The sequence below is a fragment of the Enhydra lutris genome, unplaced genomic scaffold (genome assembly GCF_002288905.1).
Source record: "Enhydra lutris kenyoni isolate GAN:26980312 unplaced genomic scaffold, ASM228890v2 scaffoldscaffold62, whole genome shotgun sequence".
Taxonomy (NCBI): domain Eukaryota; kingdom Metazoa; phylum Chordata; class Mammalia; order Carnivora; family Mustelidae; genus Enhydra; species Enhydra lutris.
The window spans coordinates 9,069,842-9,079,320 of record NW_019154146.1 but is presented as its reverse complement, the minus strand read 5'-3'; the positions used below and the strand labels follow the sequence as shown (position 1 = coordinate 9,079,320).

General features: G+C 39.0%; 1 long non-coding RNA gene across 2 annotated transcripts; it reads left to right on the top strand.

The window, feature by feature from the left end:
- Window positions 1-307: 307 nt before the first annotated feature.
- Window positions 308-7,789, top strand: LOC111158648. 2 transcript variants are annotated; one of them, XR_002641365.1, is made up of 3 exons: window positions 308-471; window positions 2,018-2,076; window positions 7,760-7,789. It is a non-coding gene; the product is annotated as an uncharacterized LOC111158648 (long non-coding RNA). The 2 variants fall into 2 exon arrangements; XR_002641364.1 differs by lacking the exon at window positions 308-471 and adding an exon at window positions 1,541-1,937.
- Window positions 7,790-9,479: the final 1,690 nt, after the last annotated feature.

Here is a 9,479-nt window from a genome sequence, read left to right as displayed (position 1 = left end):
ACTAATGTACTGCCCTTGATCTCTGTGTCTTTTACCACATTCCTGAAACCGGCAGGAAGTAGAGAAAATCTCAGCTTCCCCCCAGCTCTGGACAGAGCCTCCAGCTATAGATGGGGAGCTCAGAACTGGGGTCTCATCAGAGTCTAGGCGGGCTGAAGTCCTGGGTGCTGACGGGGAGGTAAGGCTGGGGGAGGAGTAAGGCTACGTGAACCATGAGAGACGAGAACCCACAAGAACCTGACTTAAGAGAAAGGAAGAAGAACACAGGAAGCCGACCCACGCAGAGAATCTGAGAAACGGGAACTTCTGCTTCCAACTAGGGTGGTTAGGAACTTGAATGACTGTGGCAGTCAGGGAGACACGCGCTCTGGATCTGAAACTTGAGAGCCCACTGGAGACTTCAGTGTGACCCATTGCAGGGGGCGGTGAAGACAAAATCCAGATTTCCACGGACTGAGGAGCCCGCAGGAGGTGGGAACGGGAGGGCACGTGCATCCAGACGAGGATGTGAACGAGAGGGGAGGGGGCTATAAGGAACGAGGGGTCTGGGGTTTGGAAAAGGACTTCTAATATGATACACACATGCGTGCATACCAGTACGTACACGTGCGCATATATACGTGGCTATACCCTACCTTGTAGCCCGGATTTTCTTTTTTTTTTTTTTTCCCCTTAATGTTTTTTGGTAGATTTAATCTTTTTTTAATTAACAAATTAATTTATAAACATATAATGTATTATTAGCCCCAGGGGTACAGGTCTGTGAATCGCCACATTTACACACTTCCCAGCACTCACCATAGTACATACCCTCCCCAATGTCCATCACACAACCACCCTCTCCCTCCCCCCCCTCCCCCCGCAACCCTCAGTTTATTCTGCGAGATTAAGAGTCTCTTATGGTTTGTCTCCCTCCCGGTCCCATCTTGTTTCATTTATTCTTTTCCTACCCCCGAACCCCCCAAGTTGCATCTCCACTTCCTCATATCAGGGAGATCATATGATAGTTGTTTTTCTCCGATTGACTTATTTCGCTAAGCATAATACCCTCTAGTTCCATCCATGTCGTCGCAAATTAGCCCGGATTTTCTAGTCTGGCTCCATTTCACTTTTCTTTTTCTTTTCTTTTCTTTTTTTTTTTTTTTAAAGATTTTATTTATTTATTTGACAGACAGATCACAAGTAGGCAGAGAGAGAGGAGGAAGCAGGCTCCCCGCTGAGCAGAGAGTCCGATGCGGGGCTCCATCCCAGAACCTTGAGATCATGCCCTGAGCAAGGCAGAGGCTTTAACCCACTGAGCCACCCAGGCGCCCCTCCATTTCACTTTTCTAAACCTATTTATTTATTCCTTCCTTCCTTCCTTCCTTCCTTTTCTTTCTTAAAAAGATTTTATCTATTTATTTGACACAGAGAGAGAGAGAGAGAGAGAGATCAGGCAGAGAGGCAGGCAGAGAGAGGGGCGAAGCAGGCTCCCCGCTGAGCAGAGAGCCTGATTCGGGTCTCCATCCCAGCACCCTGAGATCATGACCTGAGCCAAGGCAGAGGCTTAACCGACTGAGCCACCGAGGCCCTCTTCTAAACCAATTTTACACCGGTTTCCAGCATGAAATATTAGTGTCAGTCTGATAGGGTTACTAACTCCATGCTCCCTCCCCAAAACAATTTGCTTATTCCTACTGGAATGCCAGGACAAACCTTAACCACTGTTCAAGGCTTATTAAAATACCCCTTTCCTCACTGAGGTTTTCCCTGCTTCTCTCCAGTCTCTCCTCCTACTAACACCGCAGGCCCTTCTCTATATGTCTTTCCTGACTCTTCACAGGGCATTTCCAGGTGTGTCTCACATCTTCTAGACCAGACGGACTGGTTCTTCCAGAGGCAGGAGGGTGGAAGTCATTGAGAGCTGGGGTGTGAGGATCAGACAGAATTGGGATCAGGTACCGGCTCTGCTATGCATGTCCCTGGGTCCTCACACACTCCGTTTCCTCTCACATAAAAGGGGGTTCTTATCTTACAGGACTACTGTGGCAAATGAAATGGGTGCACGGAAAAGACTTGGTATGGTGCCTGCTCATGGTAAGTATATCCTTTGTCCACATAGATGCTCATTTGCTGAGTAAATAACACTTAACTTTGGATTATCGAAAACAAAATTACTTTTATAATTTTTCCTTTAAACAAATTTGATTTTTAAAATTTAAAAGGGGAAAGAGTGGAGAGAAGAAACCCATGTTTTCATGTCTCCAGATAATTTATCCCTTCTCATCCTTCTTATTATTTTTGAGGATCCAACTTTCTAACTGGCATCATTTCCTTTTAGCCTGAAACGTTAGCGTTTCCAGTAACGTAGGTTTCTTGGTGATGAATTCTCAGTCTTCTTTCATCTGAAACTGTCTTTGTTTCATTTTCATTCTTGAAGGATGTAGAATTTCAGGTCGATTGCTATTTTCACACTTTAAAAATGTTGGTCCATACTCTTCTGGCCTGGATGGTTTCTGAGCTGGATTCATTTATTAAGTAGATCGCTGCTCCCCAGGATGTAACGTGGTTTTTTCCTCTTACCACTCTCAAGATTTGCTATTTATTTTTGGCCTTCAACAGCTGGACTAAGTATTGTGGTGAAAGATTTTTCCTGTTTGTGCTGCTTGGTGTTCATTCACCATCTTATGTTTTTCTTTCTTTTCCTCTGTTCTGCTGAGGAACTGAGGGACACTGAACAATTTTTATTGATCTCTCTTCAAGGATGCTTACTTTTCCCTCTGTCATCTCCCTTTGTCTAATAAGTCAATCCAATGATTTTTAAAATCTCAGATACTATTATTTTTCAGTTCTAGAATTTCATCTGGTTCTTTCTTTAATCATTTTTATTTCTCTCCCGGGATTTCTCATTTTATACTCACTGAAAGCATTTTACTTGACTTCACTGAGGAGAATTCTTTCTCTCTCTCTTTTTTTTAAGATTATTTATTTACTCACTTCACAAATAGAAAGCACAAGCAGGGGAAGCAGGAGGAAGAGAAGCAGGTTCCCTGCTGAGTAGGGAGCCGCATGTAGGGCTCGATCCCAGGACCCTGGGATCATGACCTGAGCTGGAGGCAGACGCTTAACTGACTGAGCCACCCAGGCGCCCCATTGAGATTTATAATAGCTGTTCGGAATCCTTGTCCACTACTCCCAGGATCTGGAACATCCTGGCATTGAACTCTGTTGATTTTCATCTCTTTTGAGAATGTGTCCCATTTTCTTGGTTCTTCATATGATTTGGCATTTTTTTTTATTGTAGCCTGGACATAATAGATGTTAAATTGTGGAAATTCTATATTGTTATTTTTCTCTCACAATCATTGTTTCTCTTGTTTTGGCAGGCAATGATCTTGTTTGCTTGAATTACAGAATCTATTTTTTTGGGTTACAGTGCCAGGATCAGTTTGGATATTTCGTCTTTAGATATGCTGCTGTGTTTGATTCCCACATGCGCGGTTCGGGGTCACCCAGACATGTGGGTGGGCACTTTGGTGAAACCCTCTTCTGCTTTTTCCCTTTCAAGCTTCCTCCATTCTATTCAATGGCTGCAATTCCATAGTTTCAGGCTTTTCCAGCCAAAGAGACTGCTGTTTTCAGTTAGCGGCTCCTCCAAGACTGTGTACTCCGAGGGGACTACATTGAGTCCTGAAATAGAAGCCACAAACTTTCCTGGGAACTTCCCTGCAACAGCTCCCCTCCTCTCCTCCTCACCGAGGTATTTGCTTTTTGGATCATGTCCATGGCTTATACTTCTTTTCTGGGGCAAGTCTTCCAGTCAAGTCTTATTCTGTCATTACTGGAGGGGGAAATTCCTATTTGTTGTTTAGCATGAAAGACGATTTTTCACAAGAAGGCAAAAATATAACTTATCCAGATTCCACTGGCCTTGATGGGAGGGTAAAAAGCTAGTCCAGTCTTTCTGGAAAGCAACTAGCATCATATGTATTTAGAGCCTAAAATTCCTTAACGACGAATAGTAGGACATTGTTGAGTCAATGGTTGCACTTTAAGTACTGTTTATAAACAATACCAAATAAGATGGGAAAATGCAAAGCAAATTAAATCTACCGGTTTATTTATCCACTCACCTACTGAAGGATGTCTTGTTTGCTTCCAATTTGTCAATCATTGCTGTTATACAATCAAAGCTGCTATACACATCTGTGTTCAGGTTTTTGCCTGAACCTAAGTTTTAAACTCCTTTGGGTTAATATCAAGGAGTGCAATTGCTGGGTCATATATTAAGAGAACGTTTAGTTTTGTAAAAAACCATCAAACTGTCTCCCAAATTGGCTGTACCATTTGCATGCCCACCGGCAGTGAAAGGGTCACTCCACTGACAAGGGTCAGCATTTGGTTTTTTCAGTGTTCTGGATTTTGGCCATTCTAGTAGGTGTGCAGTGGTATCTCATTGGTGTTTTAATTTCCATTTCTCTGATGACATATGATGAGGAACATCTTTCCATATGCTAATTTGGCATCTATATGTCTCCTTTGGGAGGAATGTCTATTTGGGTCTTCGGCCTACTTTAAAAATCAGGTTGTTTTCTTATTGAGTTTTAAGAGTGCTTCGTATATTTTGGATAATAGTCTTTTATCAGATATGTCTTTTGCAAGGATTTTCTCCCAGTCTGTGGCTTTTTTTTTTTCATTCTCTTGACAGTGCCTTTTGCAGAGCAGAAATATTTAATTTTAATGAAGTCCAGCTTATCAATTCTTTCTTTCATAGATTATGCCTTTGGTGTCGTATTAAAATCTCATCACCAGGGCACCTGGTTGGCTCAGTCAGTTAAGCATCTGCCTTGGGCTCAGGTCATGATCTCAGGTCTTGGGATTGAGCCCCTCACTGGGCTCCCTGCTCCATGGAGAGTCTGCTTCTCCCTCTGCCCCTCCCTCTGCCCCTCCTCCCACTTGTTCTCTCAATCTCTCTCTCTCAAATAAATAAATAAAATCTTAAAAAAAAAAGTCATTGCCACACACAAGGTCAACTAGGTTTTCTTATAAGTTTTATAGTTTCACATCTTACATTTAAGTCTTGATCCATTTTAAGTTGAAGAGTGTAATGTCTGTGTCTAGATTCATTTTTTGCATGTGGATGTCCAGTTGTTCCAGCACCATTTGCTAAAAAGGCTACTACTGTTTCTCCATTATACTGCCCTTGCTCTTTGCAGGGTCAGTTGACTATATTTACATGGGTTTATTTCTGGGTTCTCTGTTCTGCTCCATTGATCTATTGTCGATTCTGTTGTTATTACCACATTATTTTGATTACTATAACTTTATAGAAAGTCTTGATGTTGGGCACTTTGTTCTCATCTTTTAAAATTGCGTTGTCACTATAGGTCTTTTCCCTTTCCATATAAACTTTAGAATCAGTTTATTGATATCCACAAAATAATTTGCTGGGATTGTGATTGTGATTTCATTACATCTGTAGATCAATTTGGAAAGAATGGACATCTTAACAATATTGAGCCTTCCTATCCATCAACATGGAATGTCTCCCCATTAATTTATTTCTTCTTTGATTTTATTCATCAGACTTTCCCTCATATAGATCTTGTACATATTTTGTTATATTTTTACCTAAGTATTTCATTTTGGGGCCTAATATAAATGGTATTGTGTTTTTAATTTCAAATTCTGCTTGTTAATTGCTGGAATATAGAAAAATAATTGACTTTTATATATTAACCTTTTACCCTACAACCTTGCTATAGTCAGTTATTAATTTTCAGAGATTTTTGGGGACTCAGATTTTTCTTTCTTTTTAAAAATTTAATTTTTTAATAAGTCTTAAATTTTAATTCCAGTATAGTTAACATACATTGTTATATTAGTTTCAGGTATACAATGCAATGATTCAACAAGTCTGTACCTTACTCAGTGCTTATCAGGATAAGTGTACTCTTTAATACCCATCACTTATTTTGCCCATCCCCCTCCCCCCCACTTCCCCTCTGATAACCATCAGTTTGTTCTCTAGAGTTAAGAGTATTTCTTGGTTTGTCTCTCTCTCTCTTTTTCCTTTGTTCATCTGTGTTTTAAAAATTTTTAAATTTTGGGACGCGTGGGTGGCTCAGTGGGTTAAGCCTCTGCCTTCGGCTCAGGTCATGATCCCAGGGTCCTGGGATCGAGTTCTGCATCGGGCTCTCTGCTCAGCAGGGAGCCTGCTTCCCCTCTCTCTCTGCTCTGCCTCTCTGTCTGCTTGTGATCTCTCTCTCTGTCAAATAAATAAATAAAATCTTTAAAAAAATAAAGTAAAATTTTTAAATTTTTAATGTTATGTTAGTCATCATACAGTACATCATTAGATTTTGATGTGTTCTAAGATTCATTGTTTACGTATAACACCTAGTGCTCCATGCAATATGTGCCCTCCAATACCCATCACTGGACCAAACCATATCCCAACCCCCACCACCAAACCCTCAGTTTGTTTCTCAGAGTCCACAGTCTCTCGTAGTTCATCTCCCACTCTGATTCCACACCCCCTTCCTTTTTCCCTTCCTTCTCCTAATGTCCTTCATGCTATTCCTTATGTTTCATAAGTAAGTGAAACCATATGATAATTGACTCTCTTTGCTTATTTCACTCAGCATAATCTCCTCCAGTCCCATCCATGTTGATGCAAAAGTTGAGTATTCCTTCTTTCTGATGGCTGAGTAATATTCCATTGTATATATGGACTACAACTTCTTTATCCATTCATCTGTTGAAGGGCATCTCAGCTCTTCCCACAGTTTGGCTATTGTGGACATTGCTGCTAGGAACATTGGGGTGCATGTGTGCCTTCTTTTCACTACATCTGTATCTTTGGAGCAAATACCCAGTAGTGCGTTTGCCGGGTCATAGGGTATCTCTATTTTTAATTTTCTGAGTTTTGTTATTCAACTCCACATGTGACTGAAATCGTGTATTTCTCTTTCTCTGACTGACTTATTTCACTTAGTATTATATTTTCTAGTTCTATCCATATTGCTACAAATGGCAAAATCTCATTCTTTTTAATGGCTTAATTATATATATATAATTTAAGTTCTTTTTCTGTTGCTTCATTAGTAGCATATAGAAATGCAAAGGATTTCTGTACATTGACTTCGTATCCTATGATCTTACGGAATTCGTTTATCAGTTCTTGTAATTTTTTGTGGAATCTTTTATATTTTCTATACATACTATCATGTCATCTGCAAATAGTGAAAGTTTTATTTGTTCCTTACCAATTTGGATGCCTTTCATTCCTTTTCCTTATCTGATTGCCATGCCCAAGACTTCCAGTACTATGTTGAATAAAAGTGGTGAGAGTGGACATCTTTGTCTTATTTCTGATCTTAAGGGGAAAACGTTCAGTTTTTTACCATTGAGTATGATGTTAGCAGTGGGTTTTTCATACACGGCCTTTATTATGGTGAGGTATGTTCCCTTTAAACCTATTTTGTTGAGGGTTTTTATCATGAGTGGATGCACTTCATCAAATGCCTTTTTTGCATCTATTGAAACAATCATATGGTTTTTACCCTTTCTCTTATCAATGTGATGTATCACATTGATTCATTTGCAAATATTGAACCATTCTTGCATCCTGGAATAAATTCCACTTAATCATGGTGAATGAGTTTTTAAATGTATTGTTGGATCCAGTTTGCTAATGTTTTGTTGAGGATTTTTGCATCTGTGTTCATTAGAGATATCGACCTACAGGTTGTTTTTTTTTTTTTTTTTTTTTTTTAAGTAGGTTCCATGCCCAGCATGGAGTCCAATGGGGAGCTTGAACTCATGACCCTGAAATCAAGACCTGAGCTGAGATGAAGAGTTGAACACTTAACTGACTGAACCACCCAGGTACCTTTGTAGTGTCTTTATATGGTTTTGGTATCAAGGTAATGCAGGCCTCATAAGAAGAACTTGGAAATTTTCCTTTCTCTTTTATTTGTTGGAATGGTTTGAGAATAGTTATTAAGTCTTCTTTATATGGTTGGTAAAATTCACCTGTGAAGTCATCTTGTGTTGGACTTTTGTTTGTTGGGAGTTTTTTTGATTACTGTTTTCAATCTCATTGCTGGTAATCAGTCTGTTCAAATTTTCTATTTCTTCCTGATTCAATTTTGGAAGGTTATATGTTTCTAGAAATTTATCCATTTCTTATAAGTTGTCCAGTTTGTTGGTATATAATTTTTCATAATATTCCCTTATTATCCTTTGTATTTCTGTGACATTGGTTGTTATTTCTCCTCTGATTTTGTTTTTTTGAGTCATCTCTTTCTCTTTCTCTTGACAAATTTGGCTAAAGTTTTATCAATTTTGTTGATTTTTTTAAAAGATTTTATTTATTTATTTGACAGACAGAGATCATAAGTAGGCAGAGAGGCAGGCAGAGAGAGAAGAGGAAGCAGGTTCCCCGCTAAGCAGAGAGCCCGATGTGGGGCTCGATCCCAGGACCCTGAGATCATGACCTGAGCTGAAAGCAGAGGCTTTAACCCACTGAGCCACCCAGGTGCCCCAATTTTGTTGATTTTTTAAAGAATCACCTTCTGGTTTTGTTGATATCTTATATTGCTTTTTTAGTTTCTATTTTGTTTATTTCTGCTCTAATCTTTATTATTTCCTTTCTTCTGTTGGTTTTTGTGTTTTGTCTGTTCTTTTTCTAGCTCCTTTAGGCATAAAGTTAGATTGTTTATTTGAGATTTTTCTTGCTTTTTGAGTTAGACCTGTATTGCTATAACATTTCCTCTTAGAACAGCATTTGCTGCTTCCCAAAGTTTTTGGACTGCTGGCTTTTCACTTTCATTCGTCTCCATGTATTTTTTTATTTCTTTGTTAATTTCTTAGTTGACTTATTCATTGTTTAGTAGCATATTATTTAACCTTCGTGTATTTGTGTTCTTTCCAGATTTTTTTCTTTTGATTGGCTTCTAATTTCATAACCTTGTGGTTAGAAAAGATGTATGTAATGACTTTGATCCTCATCCCTGAGATCATGACCTGAACTGAAATCAAGACTCAGATGCTCAACTAACTGAGCCCCCAGGTGCCCCATATTATGGTTTTTGATTTTCAATTGCCATTTGGTTTGTATATCACATCTTCTGTGTATAGCACTTTATATTAGGTTGATAGTCACTTACGTTTAAACCCATTCTTTACTCCTCTCCTCCCCATGTTTTATATATAGGGTGTTATATTTTCTATCCTTTTGTTTTGTGAGTTCCTTGACTGATTTCTACAGATATAGGTTATTTTTATTGATTTTGTGCTGCTTACGTTCCGTACTCTTGCTTATGATATTTCCTTTCCACTCAAAGAGTCCCTTTAACATTTCTTGTAGGGTTGGCTTAGTGGTAATTTTTGGGAATGTTTGGGAAATTATTTCTTCTTCTATTTTGAATGATGGTCTTACTAGATAGAGTATGTATTCTTGCCTGCATATATATATATATATATATATATATATA